This window comes from Camellia sinensis, chromosome 4 (genome assembly GCF_055761805.1).
Source record: "Camellia sinensis isolate YWXY chromosome 4, ASM5576180v1, whole genome shotgun sequence".
Taxonomy (NCBI): domain Eukaryota; kingdom Viridiplantae; phylum Streptophyta; class Magnoliopsida; order Ericales; family Theaceae; genus Camellia; species Camellia sinensis.
Window position 1 is genome coordinate 166,609,311 of NC_138964.1, and position 16,146 is coordinate 166,625,456.

Sequence of the window (16,146 nt, forward strand, 5' to 3'; positions counted from 1 at the left end):
TGTAGTCAAAAATAGATATCAAGAGTTCGAGTCAAGTTCTCTAAATCCCCACCAGAGTCGCCAGAAACTGTAGACGTCCCCAAACGCCCCGGGAGGAACGAGCTCCCGTTCTGTTCATATTTGGGGTCACTACAGCTTAGGACTCTCAAATTTGTCACGGTTCTAAGTCTGAACCAAAGAGTCCAAATCCGGCAAATCGTTTTGAGAAAAAACAAATTTTTTGAAAGAAGTGCCAAACATGGACTGCTTTGCCAGATACAGAGTCGCCACCTAAATGTTTTTTAATGGGAAATTTAGGAAACCCTGACTCGGTGCCAAAGGCCACGTGTCCGTCATCACCAAAGTTGCCTCGGCTCGGGAACTTGGGTACGATTTTGGAAGGTCACTTCGTGAGCACCCCCGCTCGCCCGATCAAAGATCGGCCTCTACTAACCATGATATCTATTTTTGAAAACTTTGTGTATCCTTATTCCGGTTATTAACATAGGTTACTATGTGATGCACACAGCATATAAGTATAGACTGGGTCACCCGAATTGGAACAAAACATTTCATGTTTATTTTTGAAAGATGGTTTGCTACTCGCAAGTAGGCTTAAAATGCAGATTTTGCCACCCTCAGGTGGGCTTAGAAAAGATGGTTTTGCCACTATCTAGTGGACTTAAAACTCACAGTCAATGATTTGTTCCAATTTAAACAACCCAACCTCCACCCACAGGCATTCAGGCAGTTATATCACATAAGCAATTAGCCTCATGGTAAGCATGCTATTCATGGCATTCACTCACACGCATGCAAGGATGCTAAAGCATAAAACTCACCAAGTACTCCAAGCCAAAACATAAACTATATTAGAAATCATGCATGATCCTTAAGTATACAGAGATTCCTAATGCAACACATGCAAAAATGCAAACTATAGCAGGCTCGGCTATTCTAAACATGGCATATGAAATGCTACAACTAACATGTATTCAATTTGGAATTGAAATACAAATGCAGTTAGTATGATGCGCCGAGCCCGGTGCATGCAAAACAGATGAATGATGCAAACATGCTGTCATACTGTATGCTAATTGAGATATGCCCTAATCTAACCATCATAAGCAGGTAAATAAAAGGGAGAAAGACGTGGGGTTGGAAGACATACAACACACACACGCACACTTATTACAATTATGCCCTCGCATAGAGGGTCCGAATAAATATACAGTCCTGAATAAAAGAATATTACAGTCCAAATAATATACAAATTCCTAATTAATTAACAAATCAACTAAGAAAATAAATAAAACTGGCATGCAAGCCAGGGACTGCCTTGCTTCTGATGGATGATGCATGTCCGGGTTGTCTTGCGCGGAAATCCACCGGGATGCCCCAATTAGCCTCTGTTTAGCAGTTTATTCTTGGAAAGCGCGCCGAGCCCCGGAAGACTGCTGATTCCTGATTTTGCTGCAACAGAGAGTAGGAAAGGGGCATAGCAATGTATTTTCACAGATATATGCATGCCTCGATCCTCGTGCCACCAATCACGCATACCGAGGCATGATGGCTGAGGAGTCGAAATGCACAATTCAATATAGGATGAATGCACATAAAAACACGGCTAAAACCTAACTCCATTATGGATAATCCGGAGTGTCGGTGACTAGAGAATTGGGATACATTCCGTCACTCGGAGTACGGAATGCACCTCATTTCCCGTGCCCGGGCTAACTCCTATTCCGAACATGATGCAATATGCATGACATGCATGAAATGCAACTAAGATACAATTCTAACATACACAATGTTATGAAAATGAGATGCCTCGAAATGCGTACACACGGGCACGCAAATCGAGAAAATGACAGAATGCGATCTAAGATACAACCTAGTATGCACTATGCTGTAAAAATGAGATGCCTCGAAATGCGTGCACACGGGCATGCAAACCGAGGCAATGGCATACGCAATGCAATATGGCTAAAATGGCATATAGGATGCAACATGGACTTATACTAACATGAGAGAGCCTCAGCTACACTCACATAAGAGGCCGATGGATGAAAATGAAGTGCCTCGAAACGCGTGCACACGGGCACGCAAACCGAGGCAATGCATGAATGCGATCTAAGATACAATTCTAATCATACACAATGTTATGAAATGAGATGCCTCGAAATGCGTGTACGCGGGCACGCAAACCGAGAAAATGACATACACAATGCGAATGATATGAAATGCGATATGGGCTTACACTAACATGAGAGAGCCTCAGCCGCACCCACATAAGAGGTTGATAGATGAAAATGAAGTGCCTCAAAATGCGTGCACACGGGCACGCAAACTGAGGCGATGGCATACGTAATGCAATGGCGTGGAAATGGCATATAAAATGCAACATGGACTTATACTAACATGAGAGAGCCTCAGCCACACTCACATAAGAGGCCGATGGATGAAAATGAAGTGCCTCGAAACGCGTGTGCACACGGGCACACAAACCGAGGCGATGGCATACGCAATACAATATGGCTAAAATGGCATGTAGAATGCAACATGGACTTATACTAACATGAGAGAGCCTCAGCCACACTCACATAAGAAGCTGGTGGATGAAAATGAAGTGCCTCAAAATGCGTGCGCACGGGCACGCAAACCGAGGCGATGGCATACGCAATGCAATGGCATGGGAATGACATGAAAACATGTTAATGGATTTTCAGCAATGAAATGTGGGGGAAAACAGCCCCGAAATGAGGCGAAAACACACCCGATGCATGGAATCTCTCCCGAAATGCAAAATTAGGCACATAGAATGAACTATAGCTATATGAAGCATGCATAATTGGTACATGGAATGAAAAGACAGAAGCAAGGCAGCCTCAAAATAATCATTTTACCAGTACAAATCATGGCCAAACAGCAAGCAAAGATAGGGCAACAATGGCATGCAAAAATGGCCCTAAACATGAGATTATGAAGCAACTCATAGCTGCTAACTCCGAATAGGCTAGGGCCCTTCAACAACATTGAAGAGGGGCCAAAAATAAGCCACTTTAAAGAACTGTAAAAACCCTAAAAACAAACATAGATATGGCTAAGCTCTTATGCAAGAAAAAGGGCCAAAAGGTGGCCAAAGAGGCAAGTGGTATATGCAAAGCCCAAACTGAAAAATTCTCTTCTACAACATTAAAGAGGGACCAAAAATAAGCATATTTACAGAACTGTAAAAACTCCAAAACAGTATACAAACATGCTAGAAATGCAATGCAAAATGAGGCTCAAAAGAGGCTATAACACAAAGTATACAAAATATTCCACAAAAGGCCAAAGACCCTTAATGAAACATGTTAAGAAGGTCAAAATAAGACTATTTCTAGGCCTGTAAAAAGACCAAAAACAGAAGCACGATAGGCTGCCAAAGCATGCAAGAAAATGGCATTCAAGGAGGATATTGAAGCAAGTGCAATATGGAGGGCTCAAACCGGGTTGAGCCCTTAATGAAACAAGAAAATGAGCTCAAAAAAATGACCTTTTCAGTTTTGGTCGGAGCTCAAATCAATAAGCATGTATGGCTTACAAAAAGGTGCAAGAAATGGACCAAAAATGGGGAAATGCTACTCACCCTTGAAGACCAATGCTTTTGTTGCTTCTTGGACCAACTTTGATGACTTTAAGCTGCTGGAATTCCTCCCCTTGCTGCTGGAATGGAGGGGTGGTGGTAGAGCTTGATGATGATGAAGAAAATGAGGTGTAGAACTTGGATATTTTTGAGAAAATGAGAGAGATAGAGGGAGAGTTGTATGTAAAGCTTCAAAGCAATTTTGTTCCAACCCCTCATACAAGTGTTGGCAGCTGGCTATATGGAACAAAAAGAGGGTCTCAAGGTGGGGGAAAAAGGAGGCAAGCTTTCCCCCACAAAATATCCCCCGGATTGGGATATTTTCTGGGGGAAACAGCTATACAGCTGTAAAGTGTGCAGAGAGAGGAACATGGCCGGCCCATTTTTGGGCTTGCATGTGGCTGGCCGGCCACCTCCCCTTGCCGGCCGGCCAAGGGTCAAAAAGGCCAAGTGGCTTTAGTGGCCGGCCACCACATATTGGTGGCCTCCCAGGTCTCCTCTTCACAACCCTGTGGTTCGAATTTGGAAACTCTAAAACAGGAGAGAGAACAAACCATTTTGAGGAGGGGTTCAAAAGGTTCAAGTGGAATTAGTGGCCAGCCACCAACTTTTAGGGTCCTCCCATGTGTGTACAACACAGATATGTGGTTCAAAGTTCAAGAAAAAGGGCCCAGGTTGTTCAACATTAGCCCAGAAGTGTGAAAAACGGGCGTCGGAGGGCGTCGGAGGATATATAACTGGTCGCTGCGACAATTACTGGCCTCCCACCCTTCAGTGACCTTCCCGGTGATGAAACAGAGGCACTTGCCAAAAATGAACGAAAAGCAATGCAAAACGAATGCTCGGGGACTAAAACACGCAGTTCGGGGTCCCGAAAATGGGCTGCCAAGCACCGAAAGTGGCGTTCGACCACGAAGTGGGTTTCTCAGACCCCAGTGTCCCTTGAAAGGGAGTAAATAAGATGTATGCCAAAATTTAGAGCAAACGGAGATGGTTAAGCGGTCCCGAACCAAGGCACACGGCCAACGGTCCCGAAAAATCGGAAACCGGGCTCCGAAATGGGCAAAATGGCCTACGGCCACCAAATGTAGCCCACGGCCACTGAGAGATGGTCTACGGGACCTCTCCCTCCCCTTAGGAAAAAGAAGCAGAGAAAACCGAGTCTGGTTCGCAAACTGAGGCAAGACACAGAAGAGGGTTCTGAAATCTGGAGGCAGGGCTCACGGCCGCGACTCTGAGACTTCTGAACGAGCGCGATATGTAACATCACCAAGCGCTCAATTGGTGACGTCTGAGTCTTAAGGTCGGTCAAAAATGGGGTGTCTACAGTTGGCAGGGGAGGAGGACTCCATCATGCCTGATGTGGACTCTATGCATTTCCCCGTAATTGCTTTCATAGAGTGTGGTCTTAGGTTTCCTCTAAACATCCTTTTCTGACAAGTCCTTCATTACTACAAGCTCAACCCGATGTAACTGGCCATTAACTCCTATAGAGTCATTAATGGTATAATTGCTCTAGCTAGCCGAGAAAATGCTAGGATAACACTGGCCGATATCCAATACTGTTACACCATGTGTGGCCTAAAATCCTAAAAAGGCTACACCTATTACCTTAAGCCGAGATCCACAGCCTACAAACTCATAGCCGACCTCCCAGACTCCAACAAGGTGCTGGAGATAATTATTTCATCGTCTCGGGCAACTGGGAGTTCTCACCTAATGACGGCCTCCACCTCTATCCTTTGAGCTGATCAATGTTTAAAGAGGGTTATGGTAAGAACCAAGTGTCACTTTACATGCTTTTAAGTCTTATCACTTTATTCCCCTTATATGTTCTAATGTGTGATTCTTGTACTTGTAGCTCTCTCTCAGCTATCAAATGATTTTCGCAAAACCTTATTCCCCAGCAAGGACTTTAAGAAGTTGCTGGACTTGCCAGTTGACCAGCGCAAAGCCCCCTACTGCTCAACTATATACCGACGTACAAATCAGCACTGCCCAACGTCCCCAAGAAGAGCAAATCTCCGCCTTCAACAACAACTCCACAAGCCGAATCATCATCAAGGCCAAATCAGGGATCAACCTTTGGTCTTATGGAGCAACCATCCACCTCTGCTCCCCAATTAATTCCTCTACATCAGCGCCAACGTCATTGCCGAGTTCCTACCAACGCTCCAACTGGTATAACCCACAGCCACAAATGCCGACTTTCTGAGTCATCAGAAAACCCATCTACTGCACTTCCAGCTATCTACCTTGGCACCAAAGTAACTGTAGCCTCCATTGCTGAAGAGATGGGGCACAAATTGACAGTTATTAAAGACCTACTCGCTAATATCCCCGGGTTGTGACGGTGCAATCCTTGTCCTCCCCTTCCCAACCAATTCCAAAGCCAAAACGAATGAAGAAGGCCAAAGCAAAGGCCATAGTGACTCAGATCGATTCTGAGGACACTGCGCCTATTTCAAAACTAGCCAAGGCCGAAAAGAGTGCCCCTTCTGCTAACAGAAGGCCAGCCGAGGCATCATCATCCGAAGCCCCACCGGCCAAAAAGCCAAGATCCGACCACCTAGAAGGCACCAGCTTTTACCGCACCATGACCTGGGTGCCCGAGGTTATGGTCGACGACAGATCCCTTACTACCGGTGACAGTGTGGTAAATCTTGAAGTCGGCGCAGCCCTGTCAACGACTGTTCTTCTACTCGAAGACATGAACCGTATGGCCGAGTTACATGAGTATGAGAACTTTTCTCTCATGATGCAACACTCGGTATTGGTTATCCTTTTATACTTATTTCTTCAAAGTTCTTTCTATACTTAGAAAAAATCTCACTAATATGTTTTACTTCTTGCGGGCTATTCAGCATGCTCACTCATATGTTGTCAAAACCAAGATGATGAGGAAGGAGTTGGCAAGAAAGGCAAAACAAGCAGCCAAACTCCTATCCTCACTCAACAAAGTCGAGGCCAACAATCGAGCTCTAATAGACCAGGCCAAGGATGCTAAAGTTGCTCACAATTTGGCTAAGGAAAAAGCCAAAACGGCCAATGACGAAGCCTAGGCCGCAAGAGTCAACCTTGAAGCTTCCAAGGCCAAGGCAACTGACTTGGAGGCCAAGCTTCAGGGGGCTCTCTCAGCTAAGGAGGCCGAGGTAAAGGCGGCTGATGAAAAAGCATTTGAAGAGGGGTAGGCCACCGTCTGTGATCAATACAAACAGCAAGTCAACTTGGCTTGCAACCGAGGTTACTACCTTGGTTGGACAACGGCGCTCAATAAGTTAGTTGTTCCCCTGGACTTCGATCTCCGAGACATCAACCAGCTTTAGGTGCCTTTCCCTCCAAAGCCCGAAGACGATGCTGAGGATGATGAAGCCGACGAATTGGAGGAGGAGGCTGCCACTGATACCAAGTCTCCCACCCTCAATGAGCAAATAAACCTGACTCAGAATGAGGACGATGACTTGGCTTCCAAGGGCGTCTTCCCAAACCAACCACATCTAAGGCCGAGGTCCAGTGTGCCGAAAAGAGACTGGATCAGACTTTGCTAGAAATAGACGCCGAGATAGCAGTCGAACAGAATGCGACACCGCCATCTGAGGTTGAGAAACCACAAATCAGTCCTAATACTTAGGATGTTTTATCTTTTCTTTGTACTGTCTCTTATTTCAGTTGCATTTTGTTTTGTTTGAACAAATGTTTATCGTCATACTTGGTCGATGTGCCCTTTATGTAATTGAACAAGTAATCTTTTTTGAATGTAAGTCTCCTCCTTTCTTCTAAGTGTTTGAATGCCTTATTTTCTCTTATGCATGTTTACCACTTTCATACTTAGAATAATTTTGCATGTCTTCAAAGTAGACCTTTATCTGTATAACCTCTTCGGAGTAAAGTACCTCGGACATAACTTCTGATTGTTTATCTCGGCCTTGGCTTAACACTTAAAAACATTGTAAAATATTTTTACAAGTGTTATTTTAAACTTGCCACTTCACTCTCACTTATTATCTTCTATCAAGACTTCTGTCTTCTATACTTCCCAAGTTTGGCAACCTGGTCATCTCGGCAAGTACGTATGTACTGCTTTCAATATTACCTCAGCTTAACTTCAACTTGTAAATTTGTCTAAAAATTTCAACAAGTGTTAAGTCAACTCTAGCTTGTAAATTTTTCTATAAAATTTCAACAAGTCCCAAGCACTTTAAACTTTTACTTATCATTCTCCAGCTCCTTGCCCCCTAATGTGAACTTAAGTTTCACTTATGTCCACATTAAGCACGTATATTTTTCGTTGAAGTCAGATTCAAATAAAGATTATCTGAGGTTCTCAACCTTGGTTTTTTTGTTAATCTAACTAAAATGCACTTAGTTCCATTTCGAGATTGACTCTGCTGACATGGTAAGTCTAGTTTCAATTCGACTTAGTTCAACTATATTATATGCAAGTATAATTCAACTCTGCCATATAATGAGTCTAAATTATTCATCATGTTACACTTAGAAACATCACCAACTTAGTTCAACTTTATTATATGCAAGTATAATTCAACTCTTCCATATAATAAGTCTAAGTTATTCTTATGTTTCACATAGAAACATCGCCAACTTAGTTCAACTCTATTATACGCAAGTATAATTCAACTCTGTCATATAATAAGTCTAAGTTATTTGTTATGTTTCACTTAGAAACATCGCCAAAGGACTGATCAGTCCTTTCACACAAATTTTAAATTCATCAAACTAAAATTTTATTACTACGTCGGCTAATAAAATTATGACATAAATTTTGAAAAACAAAAAATCTAATGATAGAAAAACTTCAAGTTACAAGCGTTCAAGGGTCTTGGCAACCCTTTGCCTTCACTGTCCTCAAGCCGATATGATCCATTGCCGGCGACCGAGATGATTCTATAAGGCCCCTCCCAATTTGGGCCCAACTTGCCCTCCCTAGGATCCTTCTTGTTGCTGACCACTTTTCTTAGCACTAGGTCCCCCACTTTGAACTCCCTTGGGTTGACGTTTTTGTTGTAAGCTCTAGCAAGTTGTTGTTGGTATGCCCCCAGCTGAATTGCTACTCTCTCTCTCTTTTTTCTTCCAGTAGATCTAGATCTCGGGCTAGGAATGCCTCATTATTACCATTTTCCACTCCTTGGGTTCTAATCCCTAGAATGCCGACTTCTAGTGGGATAACTGCATCAGTGCCATAAGCCATGGCTAATAGAGATTCCCCAGTTGATCTTTTTGGCGTAGTCCGATATGCCTAGAGTACATTGGGCAACTTTTCCACCCATTTTCTATTCGCTACTTCCAGCCTCTTCTTAATCCCATCCAAGATAGTTTTGTTGGATGCTTCTGCCTGACCATTACTCTGAGGAAAACTTGTAGTGGAGTAATAATTCTTGATTTTGTACTTTGCACAAAAGTTTTTGATTAGCTTACTGTCAAATTGTGTACCATTGTCTGTTATTATTGCCCTTGGGATCCCAAATTTGGTGATGATGTTCTTCTATATGAAGTTCCTCACATCAATGTCCCGAATCTTTGCAAGGGGTTCAGCTTCTACCCACTTTGTGAAATAGTCAGTTGCTGCCAACAGGAACTTCCTTTGTCCAGTCGTTTGGGGTAGTTATCCAACAAGATCCATGCCCCACTGGGCAAATGGCCAAGGGCTAAACACTGGGTTTAAATTTGCTGCTGGTTGATGTATCAAAGGTGCGAACCTCTGACACTTCTCACACTTTCTGACATAAGCTTCAGCATCCTTCTATATGTAGGGCCACTAGTACCCCTGAATAATGGCCCTATGAGCAAGTGATCTGCCCCCAGCGTGACTTCTACATACTCCTTCGTGTATTTCATACAAGAAGTCTTCAACTTGTGAAGGATGCACACATCTAAAAAGGGGACCAGTAAAAGACCTTCTGTAGAGATGTCCTTCTACTGTCAGACTAAACCTAGTCGACTTTAGTCTGGTCTTGCGTGCTTCTTTGCGATCATCTGGTAGCTTCCCATCTCTAAGGAATATTACTATTGCATCCATCCAACTTAGTCCCATCTCCACACACATTGTTTCGTACTTTGTGATCAGTGGTTCCACACTTGGGCCTGACAAATAATCAACCATTATTGTTCTTGCCTCCCCCGATTTCATTGCACTAGCCAGGTTAGCCAAGGCATCGGCATGGCTGTTGTCACCTCTGCTAACCTGCTGTAGTCGACAGTCTTGAAACAAGGCTAGTAGTCGAACAACCTCTTTGACATAGGCTATCATTCTTTCATCTCGGGCTGCATACTCGCCTGTTGCCTAGTTCACAATAAGTTGGGAGTCATAGAAGACCACCACCTCGTCGGCTTCCATTGCTGCTGCCAACTCTTACGATCAGTGCTTCATATTCTGCTTCATTATTTGAGACTTTAAACCCTAGTCGAATAGATTGTTCTAGCATCCGCCCATCTGGTGATACTAGCACTACTCCTGCCCCCGCTCATTGATGGTTCGAACTCCTATCAACAAACAAGCAGAATGAGTCGCTGATGTAAATATCGTAGGGCTTGAGTTTCTCTTCTTTCTTCTGCTCTGTTGTGGGATTTTTCATTCCCAGTTGGGTCTCTTCTTGTTCTCCTGGACATCCTAAGCCGCGGCTCACCGGAGTCCGACATGGTATGGCACCAGGTGTGAACTCGGCCACGAAGTCGGCTGGAACTTGGCCTTTGATTGATGTTCTAGGTTTGAACTCAAATCGTATTGGCCCAATACCACTGCCCATCTGGCCACCCTGCCTGTTAGATCTCCTTGTTGTAGCAGGGACTTCAAGGGGTACTCAGTCAATACCACAATCTTGTGGGCTTGGAAATAATGGTTTATCTTTTTGGAGGCCATAATTAAGGCTAATGTTAATTTCTCCAGGGGTAAATACCTGGTCTCTGCGCCTGCTAGGGTTTTACTCACATAGTATACTACCCTTTGTTCCCCCTTCTCTTCTCTGATCCCCATTGCATTTACTGTATACTCTGAAACCGCCAAGTATAAGAACAGTTCCTCTCCAGGTACCAGATTTAGGAGAACTGAAGCTGTGGTCAGGTATCTTTTCAAGTCAGCCAAGACGACTTCAGATTCATTTATCCACAAGAAATATGTAGTCTTTTTCAACAGACTGAAAAATTGTTTACATTTGTCTAAATTTCTGCTTATAAATCTGTTCAGGGCTGTGGCCCTTCCAATCAACATCTGCACTTGTTTTGCCAACGTTAGGCTTTTCAAATCCAAAATGGCCTTGATTTGATCTGGGCTTGCCTCAATGCCCCTTCTGATAACCAAGTATCCCAAGAACTTACCAGACCCCACTCCAAATGCACATTTTGAAGCATTGAGTCAGAGCCGATATGTTCTAAGGATGTCGAACACTACCTTCAAGTCGGCCAGATGACCCTCAGGTTCTTTGGTCTCCACGACCATGTCATCAATGTACACTTCCATTGTTTTGCTAATCTGATGTCTAAACATCTTGGTCACTAATCTCTGGTAGGTTGCTCCTACATTTTTCAACCCAATAGGCATCACTCTATAACAATACAGCCCTTTTGGGGTAATAAATGCAGTATTTTCCTCATCAAGGGGGTACATGGCTATCTGATGGTACCCCCTGTAAGCGTCTAGGAAGCTTATCCTTTCGTGCCCTGAAGTGGCCTCCACTAATTGATCGATCTTGGAGAGTGGGAAGCTGTCTTTGGGATAAGCCTTATTCAGGCTGGTAAAGTCCACGCAGACCCTCCACTTCCCATTTTTCTTTTTCATAACAACTGTGTTGGATAGCCAGGTAGGGTAGTTTACCTCTCGGATGGCTCTGGCCTCTAATAATTTGTCCACTTCCTCCTCTACTGCCTCCACATGAACCAACGTCAGCCTCCTCGCTAGCTGAATGATGAGTTTTGCCGACCTGTCTACGTTCAGTCTGTGGCATGTAACCTCAAGGTCAATGCCAGACATCTCGTATGATGTTCAGGAAAACACCTTTATGTTTGCTCGTAAGAACGCTTCTAACTCATTTTCCTCTTTTTTGACCAAGCCTGAACCAGGATTTTCTTCAAGGCTTCCTCGCTTTTGTCGGTCGGCTTTTTGCCGACGTCATCCAGGACCTCCATGTCCTCGTCTTCAATTTCCATTGTCTCTGTCTCTCGCACGTTGCAGGTAGATTTCATTGCTGCCATGGAGCAATTCTTTGTCTGTACCTTATCCCCTTTAACCTCCTCAATTCTATGCTCTATTGGGAACCGCAACAGCTGGTGTAGTGTTGAGGGAACGACCCTCACTGCATGCAACCATGGCCTTCCTAAGATAGCATTGTAAGAGGAGGGGGTGTCAATTACTGTGAACACCATCCTTATCTTCTTGGTGCCTGCCTGCACCTCCAAACTTATTGCTCCCAGGGGCCATGTCGGCATTCCATTGAACCAGACCATTGGACTGTTGGACTTCTCTATATCATCTTGGTAAAAGCCGAGCTCCTTGTAACATCTGACATACATGATGTCACAAGAGCTGCCTTGGTCAACCAGAATGCGTCTTACCTGGCACTCTCCAATCTTGAGGGATATTACTAGAGCATCGTTGTGTGGATGTTGTACCATGTCTAGGTCGGCTTCAATAAAGGACATCATTGGTCCCTAGTACTCGTTTGCCTAGGCTTCTTTTGTTGGACCTAATACACATGTTGTAAGTGTTTCATCCTCTGAGTCTCCCTACATACCTCATTCTCATTGACCTTCGACTGAATCACATTGATCACTCGAGGTCCGTCTGCTTGCGGTTATGGTACTAGTGGAGGTGGTGTTGTTAGTGCCCTGGGGCAGCCTTGCTTGCTCTTCCCTTGTCCTGGCCTCATCTACTAGGTCCCTTAAGTGACCTTCTCTTACCAGATCTTCCAGATGTGTCTTTAGGGCTCTGCACCCTTGAGTCAGATGTCCATCCTCATTGTAGTAGGCACAGTGCTTCCTAAGGCTTCTTTCCATAAATTCGCCAGGAATCTTCTCTGGTGCTCTATAGTAAGGCTGGTTCCTAATCCTTTCCAGGACTTTGTAAATCGGGATCTAGAACACTGTGGTAACTACCTGTGCATCCTTCAATCCTGTTTCTTCTCTGTTAAAGTTTATATTCCCTCGGTCTCATTTCGGCGAGCCGTTCCTGTTTTCTTGCTTTGACGACTTTGTTCCTGGTGTGTCTTCCTCTACTCTCACATGTTTCTCGATTCTAGCCATAAGTTCCTCCATACTTTTTGGCAATGTCTTTGCTAGTGACTTGCGAAGCAGACAGTCATTGTTCAAGTCATTCTTAAAAGATATGACCGCTACCTTTTGGTTGCACCCTGGTATTCGGTTAAACACCTCATAATACCTTTTGGCATAAGCCTTGAGGCTTTCATTCACGCCAATTCTCAAAGCCATCAGGGAGTCTACCTTCAACGGCTGCAGTTTGTTTGTAACAAACCTAGCCATAAACATCTCGGCCAGGCCTTCCCAACTTTTCACAGTTCCTTTCGGCAACTTGTGAAACCAATCTGATGCGATTTCCCCAAAGGATGAAAGGAACACCTTGCAGAGCAACGGCTCGTTCTCGGTATATAGTGCCATTGAGTTCAAATATAAGCTGACACGAAAGTTGGGATCAGACTTACCGTCGTATATCTGGAATATCGGCATGTAGAACCTTTTTGGGGCCTCAAACTTGTCTAATTCTACTGAGAACGGCGTTCTCGGCTTGACTGGAGATGTTACCTTGGCATCTTGTTGCTTCCTCTGGAGGTAATCCCTCAACTCCTCCTTATTGTCAATGGATTTCAGCCTTTTTGGTGCGCTGCTCCCGGGGTCGTTATGAGCCCTCTTGGACCTCCCTCTATTCATCGTGTCAAAACAAAGCTTCTTTCCTTGAACATGCCAATGTTCTTTGATGTAGGTTTCTTTGGCACGATATGTCTTCTGAGACTCTCCTCTCATCGATTCTCCTCATCCAACCTCCCATAAAGGCCGATACGAATGCTCCCTTGCCCTGCCATGCTGAGGGACTGCGAGGATTGCTTTCTGTCCCTATTTCTGGACAGCATTCTTGGCTGCTGGAATCGATGTATCCACCAATGGAAACAGTGGCTGCATGACGTTGTTCTGCATCATGAAATTGACAATCGATTACAGGTCTGCCAATTTGATTGCCATTTTCTTCATCTTGTTGTCCCTCTTTAGGCCTCTGTCTTTCCATACCTAGAGGTCGCTTTCATTGTAATACCCGCCCTGACACGCTTTCTTCGATACGTCTCCCTTTTGGCCGACGTCTTTTTCTCCGGGATTCTTATCCCGAGGTTCTTCACTACAGTTGTCCTCCTCTATGTTAAGATCAGCATTTTTACCACTCCCACTAGGGATGTCGCCCTAAATCTTTTCTTGCTGCCCGTCGTTGCCCATCTATTCTTCTTACGTTTCCCACTAATGGCGCCAAATTGTATGTGTTAATTTCTGACCACACTGCCAAACAGATACCTAGCTAGAGAGCACAGGCAAAAACGATTACGCCCGAACAACCTGTCATAGAAAGAAAAGACTCTGGCGGTGGTTCGTCCACCCGGGGGCACTCCGACGATCAAGTCAGTACTCAGTTATCTCTCAAAAATAGCAAATAGTGCTTAACTCACTAGCCAGAATACAAAAAGTGTACCTTAGACCCACGAGGGTGCCTCACTATAGCCAGCACTAACTTGATCCTGCAGAAGCCTAGCTTCAATGGACTCTAGCTCAATGCTTATCTGGGACTCTCAACTTGATAGAGATAAACTCCCTAAGAGTTTTATCTTTATCCAGACTGAGGTCCTCCCCCATTCTAAGACTCTTGTCCCTTATCTGCTCACCTCGGATTTCAATATCTCCGTAGATAACCTCGACCTAGCCGAGATCATCTTAACACACGACCTAGCCATGTGGCAGTCTGGCTGACACGTCGGCGTCACCTCGGCTATGTGCTGTCATTCACAAAATATGTCCCCACACTTCCCATTTTAATTAATTCAGTTATTAGAACAAAACAAACCCATTTTGAATTTGCACTCACTTCTGATACAAGGAAAATGATAGTTCGATTGCTCTATTCCTAGTATACAAGCCAGTCTTTGTAATGCTACAAATCCTGAATGCTCTCCTTATGTTCTCAGGGTCATTCCTGGAAAAACATACAGACTACAGATTGGTAGTTTGACTGCTTTAACAGCCCTCGGTTTTGAAATAGAGGTAATTTATTTTTTTTTAACATAGATTTGAACAACCACATTCTAAACCATTTCTTCTTCTTCTTTTTTTCTTCTAGTCATTAATTGTAGTATTATATTTGTAATGCAGGGTCATAATATGAACGTTGTTGAAGCGGATGGGCACTATGTTGAGCCATTTGTAGTGAAAAATTTATTCATCTACTCTGGTGAGACATACTCTATCCTAATAAAAGCTGATCAAGACCCTTCAAGAAATTACTAGGCAAGTTCAGAAGTGGTTAGCCGGAATAGCACAACTCCAAATGGTTTAGCCATTCTTAATTATTGCCCGACCCATCCTAAAAGATCTCCCCCAACAATTCCACCCACTGGCCCTCTTTGGAACGATGTATAAGCCAGGGTGAATCAAAGCGTAAAGATCAAGGCCCGACAAGGTTACATCCTACCTCCTCCCCAAACATCAGACATAGTAATTGTGATGCTACCATCAATGGCCATGTACGCTGGTCCATCAACAATATCTCCTTCAACTTTTCCCATACCCCATATCTAATTGCCCTTAAACAAAATTTAAAGCACGCATTCAACCAAAATTCTCTTTCAGATGGTTACCACTTTGCCAACTACGACATTTACAGTGTAGCCAACAATATAAATGCCACTTCAAGTGACTCCATCTATAGGTTAAAATTCAATTCTACAGTGGACATTATACTTCAAAATGCCAATACAATGACCAAGAACAATGGCGAGATACATCCTTGGAATCTACACGAGCACGATTTTTCGGTCATGGGTTACGTAACAGGCAAGTTCAACATGTCTACAGATCCAAAAAAGTACAATTTGGTTAATCCAATCATGAAGAATACAGTGGTTGTGCAGCCTTATGGATGGACAGCTTTGAGGTTCTGGGCAGATAATCCTGGTGTGTGGGCATTCCATTGCCACATAGATTCTCACTTCTATATGGGAATGGGGCTGGCTTTTGAAGAAGGGGTAGACAAAGTGGAACGATTGCCATCATCTGTTATGGGTTGTGGTGAAACCAAAGCCTTCCTCCATAGGCCATAGTTCATTTCACAAAACCATTGACAAATTTTTTTTAAAAAAAAAAAAAAATTAAATTGTGAATCATTTTGTATATAGTGGATTTTTTTTAGGCTAATTGCATCAAAACTTCCTCAATTGTTAGTTAGTGAATATCATCTCTTATCCCTAATCTATAAATTCATACATTTTGACTCTTCAACTATAAAAATCATACAAGTGTCGCATTCTAGGACGTGAAGG

General features: G+C 43.7%; 1 pseudogene; it reads left to right on the forward strand.

Annotated features, from left to right (window-relative positions):
• The window catches only part of LOC114322136 (L-ascorbate oxidase-like), a 78,191-nt pseudogene extending 62,264 nt beyond the window's left edge, over nucleotides 1-15,927 (forward strand).
• Nucleotides 15,928-16,146: the final 219 nt, after the last annotated feature.